General features: G+C 39.0%; 1 protein-coding gene across 4 annotated transcripts in view; it reads right to left on the bottom strand.

Moving 5' to 3' along the window:
• LRRC4C (leucine rich repeat containing 4C) overlaps positions 1-14,482 on the bottom strand; it is a 198,007-nt gene that overhangs the window by 14,429 nt on the left and 169,096 nt on the right. For 2 of the 4 annotated variants that reach the window (XM_005893923.3, XM_070383536.1), the window contains exon 2: positions 13,651-13,702. The exons of the other annotated variants lie outside the window; for them this stretch is intronic. The gene's annotated coding sequence lies outside the window, so the exon portion shown is untranslated. The remainder of the gene's footprint in view (positions 1-13,650; positions 13,703-14,482) is intronic. 4 annotated transcript variants of the gene reach the window in all.

Genomic DNA, 14,482 nt, shown 5'->3' with positions numbered 1-14,482 from the left:
CCATTAGGGCAGACCACTTAGAGCAGGAAACAAGAATTCTTATAAGCAGAAAGTCAAATCATCTACATATCTTCTTTAAGATGGAAGAGTATCTTGATCATTACACCCCTGCTTCTAGAACACATCTGAAGCATTAATTGGAAAATCCTTGTGTGAGAAAGATCTAATTCTTCTGTCACAATCAAAAAGAACAAGATGGATTAGGCAAAGTATCGGGGTAGGCGGTGACAGTTCCAACTTTGCCTTAGCAACAAAAAGTCAAATCTATTTCATGTTAGGAAAGCAGACCTAGAAATACAGCCAAAGACTTCACAAGGCTAAAAATAAAATTAATTTGTTTTCCCCTGTTTTTTTAGCCTCACATGATGCAGGAGAGCTAAAGTGTACCTAGTACGAAGCTTTTGACTGTTTATGAATCCTTTGAATCATATTCACATTCTGAGCTTGATTATTTATGAAGAAATGAAATATAGATGACTCCCTGTTCCTCAAATTAAAGGGTGGGATTCAAGGTGTTCGGGTCTGTGTTTGCATTTTTATGATAGTTGTCGGCTGTGTTGGTTTAGTGAAATGCATAGCCAAGGAAAAAAGCTTAAAACCTCAAGCGTCATATACTGCTTGATATTTCACTCTTCAGGAAATGAAATCAGACCATCCCAATGATCAGAAATGCTGCCTGCCTGTAACAATGCCTGCATTCGTTTGTACACTAATAGTTTTTAAGTCTGGAGCCTTCTCCACACAGGAAAACTTCAGTTCTCCTCTTTTCCTATTCATTCTTTCTTTTTACTCAGATTCAAGGTTAACCAATTGATTCATGCATGCTATTCCTTATCTCCAACATTAGTCTTTTCATACTGTTCTTCAGGGAGATTTTCAAAGTAATGCTTTGCACACTTTGTGTAAAAACACACAGGGACCTCGGCAAATAACTGTCCAAGAAAACATAACCCAGCAATAGTCTCCCAGTGCTTACAGAATTAAAACTAAATCTCTTACATCCTCTACCCACTAGATGCCAGTAGCACCCCCAGTTGTGACAATCTGCAGTGCCTCCAGATATTGCCAGTGCCCCCTGGGGAGCGGGGAATGTGACCTCTTGAAAACTGCTGCCTTAATGTGACATGTAAGACACCACGATGCTCAGCCATACTGTTTCCCCATCTCCTCCCCCACTGTTATCCATAGTACAGTCTAGGCTACAGTCTGTTTCTGATTCTAAAAATATACTCCCTACTTCTCTTCTTTGGAGTCTTGCTCCTGTTTTTCCCATGTCTTGGGAAGTCCTACCTGGATTTTTCTTTCAAAATTGCGGCCAAGAGATAATTTACAGTGACCATTTCTAGTAGATCTCCCTTGGTTTTACTGGACAGCATTAATCCATCCTTTCCCTAAGGATCTGCGATGCCAAAACTACAACATTTATCAAATCTGTGTTTGAATGCAAATGTTTGGGAATGCATTCAATCTAGTTAATCATAAGCTTCTTAAAGGCAGGGATTGGATGATGTCTAGGCACTCAGGAAATATCTGCTGAATTGCATTGTGGAATGTAGTCCACATTTAAATTCATAGTCAGGAGCCAGGTTTATTAAGTAATTTTTTCAAGGTTTAGTGATAAGACCCATATGTAAAACAAAACAAAAAAATAAAAATGGCACACAACGTAGTACAAATGGTAAAGAGGAGTCTCATTAATAACTTATTGTCTTCCTACCGCCCCATAAAAACTTATAAATACAATAACTTTGAGATGAAGTAGATTATCAAAAATCAGCATGTATATGGGTGATTAAAAAACAATTTATTAGGATAAAAAATAAAACTCTATCCTTATCAGCAATAAACTGTATCCTAAAGACACATCTGAGTTCCTGGCACGTGGTATATACTAAATATCTGTGTATGGAGAGAGAAACAGAGAGAAAGAAAGGAGGGAAGAAAAGGAACGAAGGAAGAATAATGGGCTCAAGAAAAAACTGGTTGGTGCAGATTATCAACTACTTACATAACTAAGTGAATATTAATGGAATATAGTTTTTTTTTTTTAATAAGAGGTTGAAATGTATGTATTACTTGTCTATAAAACTGCCTATAGGTTGGATATGATACTTTGATTTATATACTCCATTTGTGAGCATACATGAGTTAACATATAAAGAAGGATTTAGAACAGTGCCTGGTACCCAGTTAATACTGTATGAATGCCCGTTGCTGTTTTTCTTGTTGTTTGTCTAATCCTGGTGACAGCTGAAATCCAACTGTGGAGAATGATTGATGCATCAGGCTATCATAATCTGATGCTAAAGCAATCCAAATCATACAATCACATTTTCTTAGTTTGATTTCTTATCAACCACCTTATTTAATTATAATTTGGTTTTCCATGAAAATTCACAGTGCAATCCCTGGATTCCTAAGACATTCAAGAGTGGTTTTCAAACTATTTATAAATCTCTTGAAATCATATGTAAATTTTCATATAAATGTGATTGTATATTTTTATAGGAAGATTATTCATTGGCTTTGTCATCACATTTTCAAAGAGATTTGTGATTCAAAAAAGTTTAAATCGTACAGAAAAAGATTTGACAGACTAAAAAGTATTTGAAGGGTTTGTTATAGTGCTAGCTATAATTTAGCAAATTAGCATTCTGTTCTCTATTCTGTATTTCCTATGTGTTTAGTAAGTGTGACTACACCCTTCTCACAATGAGCTACCAGAAGCAAATTTCTGAAATGAAGAAACTAAAGACTTGATCGAGGTCTTGAGTAAATTCTTCCAGACAAGTGTCCATTGGAAAAAGTCTTGGAGTGCCGTCTTCTCTGGTGATGATGAGACCTATCATACACCTTAAACATTGGTATTCAGGGATAATTTGTCACTCTGTGTCATTTCTTTAAAAAATTTGTGTCAGCATAAGAATCAGAATGATGCACAATGAAATAGGATCCAGAATTTCCTCCACAGAAAAGAAACAGGGACTTCTCTGCTCTAGAACTTTCTTTCATTTCACTAGCTGAATTGCTATATTTATCTATCTCTTAGAATATTTTGGATAATCATGACTAATGCCAAAGGAGAAAATAATGGTTATTACTATCAGTGAAGGTCAACTGTATAACAGGGATGACAAAAAATAATATTCCATTAAAACAAAAACAACTAAACCCTAATGAGAACCACCCTCTCCACCAAAAAAGAAAAGAATCTAATGTTTAATGAGGTTGAATTGCAAAAACTGGACACATGTTTTAGCCTCTCAGGATGCACAATAGAATGATTCTCTCTAATCTTTCAGTCTGAAAAAGGTTATAAAAGAAACAAATAAAAGAGGGTGAGCATTTCCAATTATATTTATAATCACATTTAATCAAAATATGAAAACTTATTTTTCTAATAATGACATTCCCCTGTGGGTCCACAGAAGCTAATGTTTATTCTTCTGTCTTTTTACATATATTTGTATATTAACATAAATAGTTTTATACATTTTCTGTCTGGGATAATGAAAGGGCAAGTAACTAAAGAAGCTTTTGAAAATCCAACCAGCCTATCCTAAGCATAAGTCCTTGGTGAGGTGGTTAAAGAAGGATTTGATTTCTGGAAGTTGGTCATACAGTTAATGACCTAGATTTCCATGCTTCCTTTGGACTTAGCTGAGAGGAGCTGATAGCCATTAACATCCAACTGATCGAGAATCCTCAGGAAATGCGCTGTGCCAAGGTCATCATTGCCTTCTTAGGTTTAAAATAAACCAACTAACAATAGCAACCAAAAAGCATATGGATTTTTGTAATTATTTTTAAAACATTTTAAATTGCCATGCAAAGAATCTGAAGAGAATAAATACCACATATACAAAGAAATTCAGATGTTTAAATCACCTTCTAATACTTTGTTAAGTACTTTCTTCCCTGTTATTATTAAACTGTACACAGCCTTAATTTCCTAGATTGTTATCACACACACACACACACACACACATATATACACACACACAAATATATACATATGGGCATGCTCAGTCAATCTGTCAGGTCCGAATTTTTGCGACCCCCTGGACTATAGCCTACCAGGCTCCTCTGTCCATTGACTTTTCCAGGCAAGAATACTGGAGTGGGTAGCCATTTCCTACTCCAGGGAACCTTCCTGACCCAGACCCAGGGATTGAACCCACATCTCCTATGTCTCTTGCATTGGCAGGCATATTCTTTACCACTGAGCCACCAGGGAAGCCCTATATGTATGTATGTATACATACATACGTATATACCAGGGCTTCCCAGGTGGTACTAGTGGTAAAGAACCCACCTGCCCATGCAGGTAAGACATAGAGACCCGGGTTTGATCCCTGAAGAAGGAAATGGCAACCCACTCCACTAATCTTCCTGGAGAACCCCATGGACAGAGGAGTCTAGTGGGCTGCAGTCCATAGGATCACACAGAGTCGGACATGAATGAAGCGACTTAGTAGTAGCAGCAGCACATATGTGTAAATATATACATATATACCTAGATATATATGTAAAGATGTCTGGGATTCATTTCATAGTAGGATGCTGGGAAAGATAATCTCCAAAGGTCATTTCAGCTCCAATAATATATGATTCTAAGTTAGTTCACCAGCACTGTATGAATTTTACCTCTGAGGGAACTCCTCCTACTCTGTAATTGCCTGTCATTTGATCATTTGAAACACTCTGTTAAGACATTTCTAACATAAACAATAGTCATGAACCAATGCCATTGTGTATCTTGAGTGTGTATGTGACTGTGTGGATAATTACAAGGAGGCTGGTGTTCAGAGAGAAACAGTAAGATTTAAACAGTCAGTAACAGCTATGTAGACATGAGATTTAATAGGATATGTACATTTGGATAAGCAAAAGTTCTGACATTCCAAGAGAGAAAAAAAATAGGCATTTGTTCCTTCAGTAATATTTGCTGAGTGCTTTCCAAGTGTCAAGCAGCATCCTCAGGTCTTGACACTTAGGGCTAAGTGTCACCCACCCATCAATAATCTTCTAGTTTGCGGACTTCCCTGGTGGCCCAGTGGTTAAGAGTTTGCCTTCCAATGCAGGAGGTGTGGGTTCGATCCCTGGTAAGAGACCTAAGATCCCATATGCCTTGAGGCCAAAAAACCAAAACATAAAACAGAAACAATATTGTAACAAATTCAACAAAGATCATTAAAAATGGTCCACATCCAAAAAAAAAAGTACAGTTTCGTGGGATTCATAAGGGAGTAAACAAGGAACACACACACAGACAGAGAGAGAGAAACACAAAAGAGTTTGCAGGAAAATAGGCATGTGGTGGGTGGGGAAAGTATGGCAGCGAATATAAGCATAAAACAATCTGATTTCTAGACATAAAGCCTGATTTCTACTAGGAATCTACACTGAAAAACAGGTGGATAAGGTAGAGTAAGTAAAATAACACCAGATTGTGAAGAATAGACAAAAGAAATGGGAATCTATATTGATTAGTGGGATGGGTTGCTGGGACTTGATTTTTTGCCTTTTGTTGGTAAGGAATAGAACAATGAGAAGAGTATGGAAAAGCAAATTTGAATAATATGGGATATGGCTAGGAAAGAGAACACTGTAAGGCCTGAAGGTCAACTACAAAATTATGTCAATAATTGAGGTTTGAGTTAATAAGGACCTGTACTAAGCTCTGTTTTTTACCTATAATATAGGCTGACATGACAGCATGCTTTTTTCCTATATCTGGTGCACAGTCCTTAACTTGGTGAGACTCCCTTTACACTTCACTAGGTCTCCTGATTCCTGACCCATCATTGACTGCTTCACATCTATATATATTTGGGACTCTCTAAAAGATCAGACTATGCCAAAGCCTTTGACTTTGTGTATCACAATGAACTGTGGGAAATTCTGAAAGAGATGGGAATACCAGACCACCTGACCTGCCTCTTGAGAAACCTGTATGCAAGTCAGGAAGCAACAGTTAGAACTGGACATGGAATAACTGGTTCCAAATCAGGAAAGGAGTACATCAGGGCTGTATGTTGTCACCCTGCTTATTTAACTTATATGCAGAGTACATCATGAGAAGCGCTGGGCTGGAAGAAGCACAAGCTGGAATCAAGATTGCCAGGAGAAATATCAATCACCTCAGATGTGCAGATGACACCACCCTTATGGCAGAAAGTGAAGAGGAACTCAAAAGCTTATTGATGAAAATGAAAGAGGAGAGTGAAAAAGTTGGCTCAAAGCTCAACATTCAGAAAACTAAGATCATGGCATCCGGTCCCATCACGTCATGGGAAACAGATGGGGAAACAGTGGAAACAGTGGCTGACTTTTTCTGGGCTCCAAAATCACTGCAGATGGTGATCATAGCCATGAAATTAAAAGATGCTTACTCCTTGGAAGGAAAGTTATGACCAACCTAGATAGCATATTAAAAAGCAGAGACATTACTTTGTCAACAAATGTCCATCTAGTCAAGGCTATGGTTTTTCCAATAGTCATGAATGGATGTGAAATTTGGACTATAAAGAAAGCTGAGCACTGAAGAATTGATGCTTCTGAACTGTGGTGTTGGAGAAGACTCTTGAGAGTCCCTTGGACTGCAAGGAGATCCAACCAGTCCATTCTGAAGGAGATCAGTCCTAGGTGTTCATTGGAAGGACTGATGTTAAAGCTGAAGCACTAATACTTTTGCCACCTGATGCAAAGAGCTGACTCATTTGAAAAGACCCTGATGCTGGGAAAGATTGAGGGCAGGAAGAGAAGGGGACGACAGAGGATGAGATGGTTGGATGGCATCACTGACTCGATAACATGAGTTTGGGTGAACTCCGGGAGTTAGTGATGGACAGGGAGGCCTGGCCTGCTTCGGTTCATGGGGTCACAAAGAGTCGGACACGACAGATCAACTAAACTGAACTGAACTGAAAACATTAAAACAAGTCCTATACATTTGGTCCTGGCTCCTATTGAAGATCTCAGGGCCATCCCCTTCCAATTTTCAGCATGACTTAAGAGTTTTATAAATTCACCCAAATGACCCAGAAAAACATGATAAGGAAAGTCTTTAATTGAGTCTGGTTATGAGATGTGAGCAAGGGGAGGAAACAGAGTAGACTCTTTCTGTGATTTCCAGGCAGTGTTGTTTAATCAGAATACAGATAGCAGGGATGGCCTCCTAATTGAACCTGGAACTGGTTTCATGTAACCTCAACACTGTTCACATTGCATAATGAGGAAACCTGGGTGATGACATGTCAGATACTGGAAGTGACTGTCATCTGTGATTTCTTTGTTTTCCCTTAATGACCACAAAAGAGGGAATTATATGGCAAATGCAGGCATTTGGAAATAAGATTCTTATTTATTTACTCAAGGCAGTCCTCATTTTGTTCCCTGCCTGCTGTGTTAACCAGAGGTCATGCATTATAGAAAACAAGTCCCCTTTTTTTTTACACAGTCCTTTTATAACAGATTTGCTCTCAGTTACCATGGAACTTTGCAAAATTAGGACTCAGTTCCAGGATGCACAAGCTTCAGTTAACACAGTACCAAGCAAAGCCATAACTCCCTGTCATTCATTTGCCTACAATGACTTATTTCCAAAACTATATCATGGAAAAAACTCAGGAATATACAAGCAAGAAAGAACTGGATATCCTATGGTATCTTAATGGGGTAAGAAAGTAGAGAAGTCTATGCATGTCCTTATTCAAGCCATTAGTTAGCTACTTTCTTCATGATTTAGATAGTGAAAATTACTTTTTGGTTATCTCTCCCATCATCTTTATTCCCTAAAGAATGCACTTTAGAAAGAATAATCCAATTGAAAAACCACAATGGTGACAGGCATATCCCAATACAGATATTATAGTTGTGGGGTGACACCTTACAGACTATCTATGTCTTCCTATGCCACAGGAATACTGAAAGGATAAATTTATTCAAAAATAAGTATGCTGCTGCTGCTTCTGCCAAGTCGCTTCAGTCGTGTCCAACTCTGTGCAACCCCATAGACGGCAGCCCACCAGGCTCCTCTGTCCCTGGGATTCTCCAGGCAAGAACACTGGAGTGGGTTGCCATTTTCTTCTCCAATGCATGAAAGTGAAAAGTGAAAGTGAAGTTGCTCAGTCGTGTCCAACTCTTTGTGACCCCATGGACTGCAGCCTACCAGGCTCCTCCGTCCATGGGATTTTCCAGGCAAGAGTACTGGAGTGGGGTGCGATCGCCTTCTCCAAAAAATAAGTATAACAAAGAGTAAAACCCACAAAATGAGGGTAATTATGATATTGTTGTAACCACACACTTTCCAGTTTTATCTTTTAAGCTGTAGTTGCCACGTGAACAGAAACACAAGATGGATGGATATGTAGGCAAAAAAAAAAAAAAAAAACCAAAAAACGAAAACCTCCAAGATCAGTAACACTATCCACAGATAAAATTTGGCCCACTACTTGTTTTTGTCAATAGAGTTTTATTGGAACACTGCCACACCCATTCATATCTATATTTCCTATGGCTGCTTTCCTATTAATGTGCCAAATTGTGTAGTTGTGCTAAACTATGGCTTGCAAGAAAAACCTATACAGCTTCAAAACACTTACTCTCTGACCCGCCATAGAAAGTTTGTTAATCCTGCTCTAGAGCACATGGAGGAATTCCTTTTCTTACACATTTTTCTCAACCCCAAAACTAACAGGATGATCTATGAGGGCATAAAAGAAAAAATATTAAACTTTCTATTTATCATTCACTGTCATATAAGAAAGAAGAAAGAGATTAAGTTCCACTAATTTGGCAATAGTACCATGTGTCATGTAACTTTTGTGAGGAATCCTGAGCAGGAGAGGGAGTTCCACAACTCGGAGGAGTTTTCTATAGTGTCATTCTGTGTCCCTGTGGTTTTAGTACATCGTGATGGACTGCTATCTCCATGTGTCTAGCTAAGTGACTTTGGGAATTATTTTATTTAGTTTTAACTAAACTAACACAAATTGGAGAAAGGAGCTTAAAGAAATGCTTCTATAGACAACACAGAATGAATATTCTGGTCATAAGGCAGGCAGAAGCACAGAACAAATAAAAATGGCAGAGCTAACATTTTTACCTCCTGCTAGGAGAAGGCAATGGCAACCCACTCCAGTACTCTTGCCTGGAAAATCCCATGGACGGAGGAGCCTGCAGTCCATGGGGTCGCTAGGAGTCAGACACGACTGAGCGACTTCACTTTCACTTTTCACTTTCATGCATTGGAGAAGGAAATGGCAACCCACTCCAGTGTTCTTGCCTGGAGAATCCCAGGGATGGAGGAGCCTGGTGGGCTGCCGTCTATGGGGTCGCACAGAGTCGGACACGACTGAAGCGACTTAGCAGCAGCAGCAGCAGCAGGAGCTCTCTGGAGCCATACAATGGTTATATTTCAAAGAAATATTTGTTCTGTTTAGTCTTGAATATGCATGTGTGCATGTGGGCCTATGTGAAGGGTAGGAGGAGGAACAATCACTCTCTCCAGAAACCCTGTCCCATCACTCTCTTGTCCTAGCTGTATATTCTTTTCTGAACTCACTAGGTACCTACCCACATCTCTGATTGATACCTGGCTTCTTTAGCATTTTTTCTCCCCCTGCCCTTTTTAAACCAGCAATATTAAGACTCATTGCCCTATAAAATCAATGCCTCATTTATACCTGGAATTGAAGATTATATTTCTGCATCCCCCTTTGGATCCTGGGAGAATGACCTAAAGACAGTCTGCAAGAGACAGACTTTGCAGTTACCACCTCCTCACCTTCCTTTCTTCTTTCCTGCTAAAACTTTCTCTCTCTCAACACTGACTAGACGTGTGTGTGTGTGTTCAGTCATGTCCTACTCTTTTGCAATCCCAGGAACTATAGACTACCAGGCTCCTCTGTCCATGGAATTTTCCAGTCAAGAATACTGGAATGAGTTGTCATTTCCTTCTCCAGGGGATCTTCCCAACCCTGGGATTGAACCTGAGTCTCTTGCATCTCCTGCATTGAAGGTGAACTTTTTTTACCATTGAGCCACCTGGGAAGCCCATTGATTAGATAGGTAAGTTAGAACATGGGACTTCATGAACATGGGACCCAAATTAAGAATAATAGACTTTGAGAGTTTTAATTATAAAAAGAAATCCTAGGGAACGAAGTCCAAACTCCATTTCCTCATTTACTATATGGAAACCTTGTCAATAACAACTCTAAATTTCACTTCTCCCGACCTATAAAAATGGATGTGATCTTATCTGCCTTTCCTTTCTCATTGTTATCAGTATAGCTTGAGATAGTTTATGAATTATGAAATAATTTAAAACTAGATGTATTACACAGTGTTAGGAGACTGATTGTTTTTTCACTTTGTGTCCATACAAATAAAACAAATCAGAAAGTTGGGAGGGAGAGAAAAAGTAAAAAGCATAGCCCATAAATTTCTATATGGCTGACTCTCTGTGTACTTTACATGCACAGTTTTATTTAATCCTTATAAAAACTGCATGAAACAGATACTCTAGAGCTTTGTCACTTACCCCAAATTGCACAATTAGTAACTGACTTCAGGTCTAAGTCCTCTCCTTTTCATCACTGCAATGGACGAATCCACTTTCTATTAGCTGTGCAACTTTTGGATACCTGACTCACTTTTTTGGCTGCTCATTTTCCTCATTTATAAAGCGATGAAGACAAGGACCGCTACTAAGGTATACTATCTGTATTAGCGTGTCTCATCCTAATAAAACCCCATTTCTTAAAAATGCTCATATTCATTCTGTCTTTGAGAAACTGAGACAGAATATTTATTTATTTTATTTTAAACTTTTTACTGTATATTGGAGTAAGGCTTCCCTGACGGCTCAGACCATAAAGAATCTACCTGCTATACAGGAGGCCTGGGTGGGTTCAATCCCTGGTCAGAAAGATCCCCTGGAGAAGGGAATGACTATCCACTAGAGTATTCTTTCCTGGAGAATTCCATGGCCAGAGGAGCCTGGTGGGCTACAGTCTATGGGGTCATAGAGTTGGAGGCAACTGAGCAACTAACAAACAAACAATTAGCAATTTTGTGATAGTTTCTCGTGAACAGCAAAGGGACTCAGCCATACACATACATGTGTCCATTCTGCTCTAAACTCCCCTCCCATCCAGGCTGCCACATAATACTGAAGAGAGTTCCCTGTGCTATACAGTAGGTTCTTATTTGTTATCCATTTTAAATGCATGTGTACACACCAATCCCAAACTTCCTAACAATCCCTCCTTCCCATCCTTCCCCCACTGATAATCATGAGTTCATTCTCCAAGTCTGTGAGTCTGTTTCTGAGACAGAGTATTGAAGCGCTATATGCAAGGTTGAGATCCAGACTGTGATGAAGCCTGAATTTCAACCACCTGCTCCAGTTTCATTTTCCACTCAGTCCATGGCCTGGCTATACATTTTGTGGCATTAACTAAGACAACCTAAAGGAAAGTACCTAGTCAATTCTCTGGCACAGTTACACAGTATATAGAATGTTTTTGTCTTTCTAAGTAAACTCCTCCTTTCTATTGGAATATGATCAGCACAATGATTATATGTTCCATTTAGAAGAGTGAAAATTAGGACGGAAGAGAAACATCAGTCTGGGGTAACTAAATCAAGGAAAAACCATCGCTGGGGTATGAATGTGGACTGTGATATGTTGCCTGCAGACTTTCAACTGGCAGCTAAAGCTTTCTTCTTATAAGCATGCACCACTTCAGTAAACTTCACTCTCAATTCTTTTGTTTTTGAAGAAAAACATTTCCAGCTAATAACACAATTACACTTAAGTATCAGAGCTCATTTTAGTATTATTGCATTTGTTAAATCTAACTGAGTCCAAATTACTTCCTCATTGCTAATAAGAGAAAAGGGGGAGGAAGGTGGAGAGGGGGAGGGGACCGAGAGGGGAAGAGATGGTTGTGAAGGTTAAAGGAAAAGAAAGACATATACACAGAGGGGCAGAGAGAAACACAGAGCGCTATCAATGCTACATATAGCCTCAAGTCCAATAAATGTCAGTTAAATTCGCGGCCCATGGTTTCTATGGAAACCCTCTTAAGTTAAGAGTGGAACACAGACATTTTTTGGACTGCAATTCATAAGCTGTTTATTTAATTATGATGAAACATGACACTGTAAGACACAATACCATTATCATCCTCACAGTATTTAGAATTCAATGAATAAGTATGGCTAAATAAAAAAGTTGTGTTTTTTTTTTTATCATTAGCTTCATATGAGTTGCATGCAAATTAAATGCACCTTGTTTTTCTAGGACTTCACACGTTATTTCCTGCAGGCGAACCCCAAATTAGCCAAATGACATTCTGTTAAGAGGGAGTTCTTTGGAGGCTTCATGCCAATTACCCCCTCCCCCATATCCAGCAAACAAAACCAAGGTCACAGCATATTTTCAATTAAACCCAGGATGGCACCAAAGTGCAGCACAGCTGGAACAGCAAGCACATTATTACCCCATAGATCATTTGTGAGCAATGAATAGGTCTCTGGGGTTTTTCTGTTTTACAGGCATTTGAATATAAAAATAAAGAAAATAGCTTCAGATTAGTTTCTGCTTTCCAAAATAAACAACCACTTTGAGGGCATTATTCCTGGTGGTCTGGCAAAGAATGACTGGAAGCCATGACTTTTCTGTATCTGATGGTTGGAAGAGGTTTGCTGAGACTTTAATTAGGCAGCAGGGAACCATATGAGTGAGGGACTCATTCATATCTTTGTTCTTTCAGTAAACAAGTACCTGATGTCCACCTACTATGTGTCAGGCCCTGTGGCTGGAACAAGGGAGGCAAGAAGACTAAACTCAAGCTTCATTATGGATTTTATTGTATTTATATTTATCAACAACATTAATTTTGTTGATAAATATTTGTAGAGGGTCAGCTATGGCTCATAGACATTAGACTAAGTAGATAAATAAATCCAGGATCCTGCTTTATAGGACATCACAGTATAATGAAGACAAAAATACACATGATCCTAAGTCTTAAAGCAAGGAGGCAGTATTTCTGCCTCCTGCCTCCTGATCTTCTTTCTCTATTATGTAGAAATACCATCCACAGATGCCGTGGGGCAGTAGAAGGTAAATGTGTTTATGTGAATGGCATCACTGGGTGGTGGAGGGTGGAGAGGGGAGGGGGAGCTTCAGGAATATTTCCAGAAGAGAACCACATTTCCAGCTCTGTCTATGCGCAGTGGCCCTGAGATCATCTTTAGCCCATAAAATATAACTGAAGGGAGAGGTGCTCACAAGAGAAAGGAATCCCAAGGAGAGCCATCTCTGGCGTCAAGCTGGGCTGGGACCATGAAGGCCATTTCTAAAGTGACAAACAGAAATTTGCAAATATGACTCAGTGACTCTGTCTTTTCCACTCTCTTGAAGCCTGTTGTGTTTTTCTTTCTTTCTTTTTTTTTTTTTGCAATTCAGTAGTGGTTTGCAGTAGCTAGGCTTCCCACAAGTTGCTCGTGCTGCAGCAAAGCCAGTCTTTGGCTGTTATTGGATTTGACAGTGTATAATGAGCCACTTCACATTAGCTGCTGCTGTAGTGTTCAGCATATTGTGGCAAAGATTTAGCATGAATCATCACCCACCTAGCTCTCCATTGTGGCCTCCGTGCTGTAAACAGGCAGTGTGTTTGCCAATCTAAGAGGGGGAAAAAGCATCCATTAGAATAATTCAGCACATTTCTCGATCTGCTGTTCCCCCCATCACCACAGACAACACTGGTGACAATATTTATTAAATTGCCACTGTATTTTTACATTCTTCTGGGCAAAAAGCCAAGGCAGCTATTTTAACCACTGGCCATTTTGAACAATGCATTGTTTAATGCCAATTAAAAAAACACATTTAGAGTTGGAAGATCTGTTGTCTATACTTGGTTCTGACTTATTAGATGTACAACCTGAAACAAGTCACATTTTCTCTCTGATCCTCCATCCTGTTCAGAACCACCTCTTCAGATCAAATGAGATCATGTCTTTTGAAGATGGATAGGAAATAGTTAAAGAGATACTCTGAAATATTAAAATCAAATGGGCTGTTAAGAGTTTGACATAGGCAACTGCTGCAAACTCTAACTGGGATATTTTCTAGGGATATTTTCTACATCCCCAAGCAAGAGAGATACTAACATTTCTTCCTCCTGTGCATCCCTCATCTACCACTACTCCCTTCCCAACACTCCTGTGACAATGGTAAATCAAAAATTAGAATCAAAGATAGAGGGTCACACAGTACTTGGAGCAAAGGAATAGAGCTGGCATTTTGCAAAGTATAGTGAAGTAAACTAAATGATTTCTAATACCAACAAATTATAAATCTTTCTAGCCCAAACTTCACCATACAGTTGGTACAAACCGGAAACAACTAGAAAATGCAGATGGAAGAAATCCATGAAATTAGCAATCAAGATCAAGGGAC

The sequence above is a fragment of the Bos mutus genome, chromosome 15 (assembly GCF_027580195.1).
Source record: "Bos mutus isolate GX-2022 chromosome 15, NWIPB_WYAK_1.1, whole genome shotgun sequence".
NCBI classification, from domain to species: domain Eukaryota; kingdom Metazoa; phylum Chordata; class Mammalia; order Artiodactyla; family Bovidae; genus Bos; species Bos mutus.
Note: the sequence above shows the minus strand (reverse complement) of the source record. Positions and strands in the feature narration are given on the sequence as shown.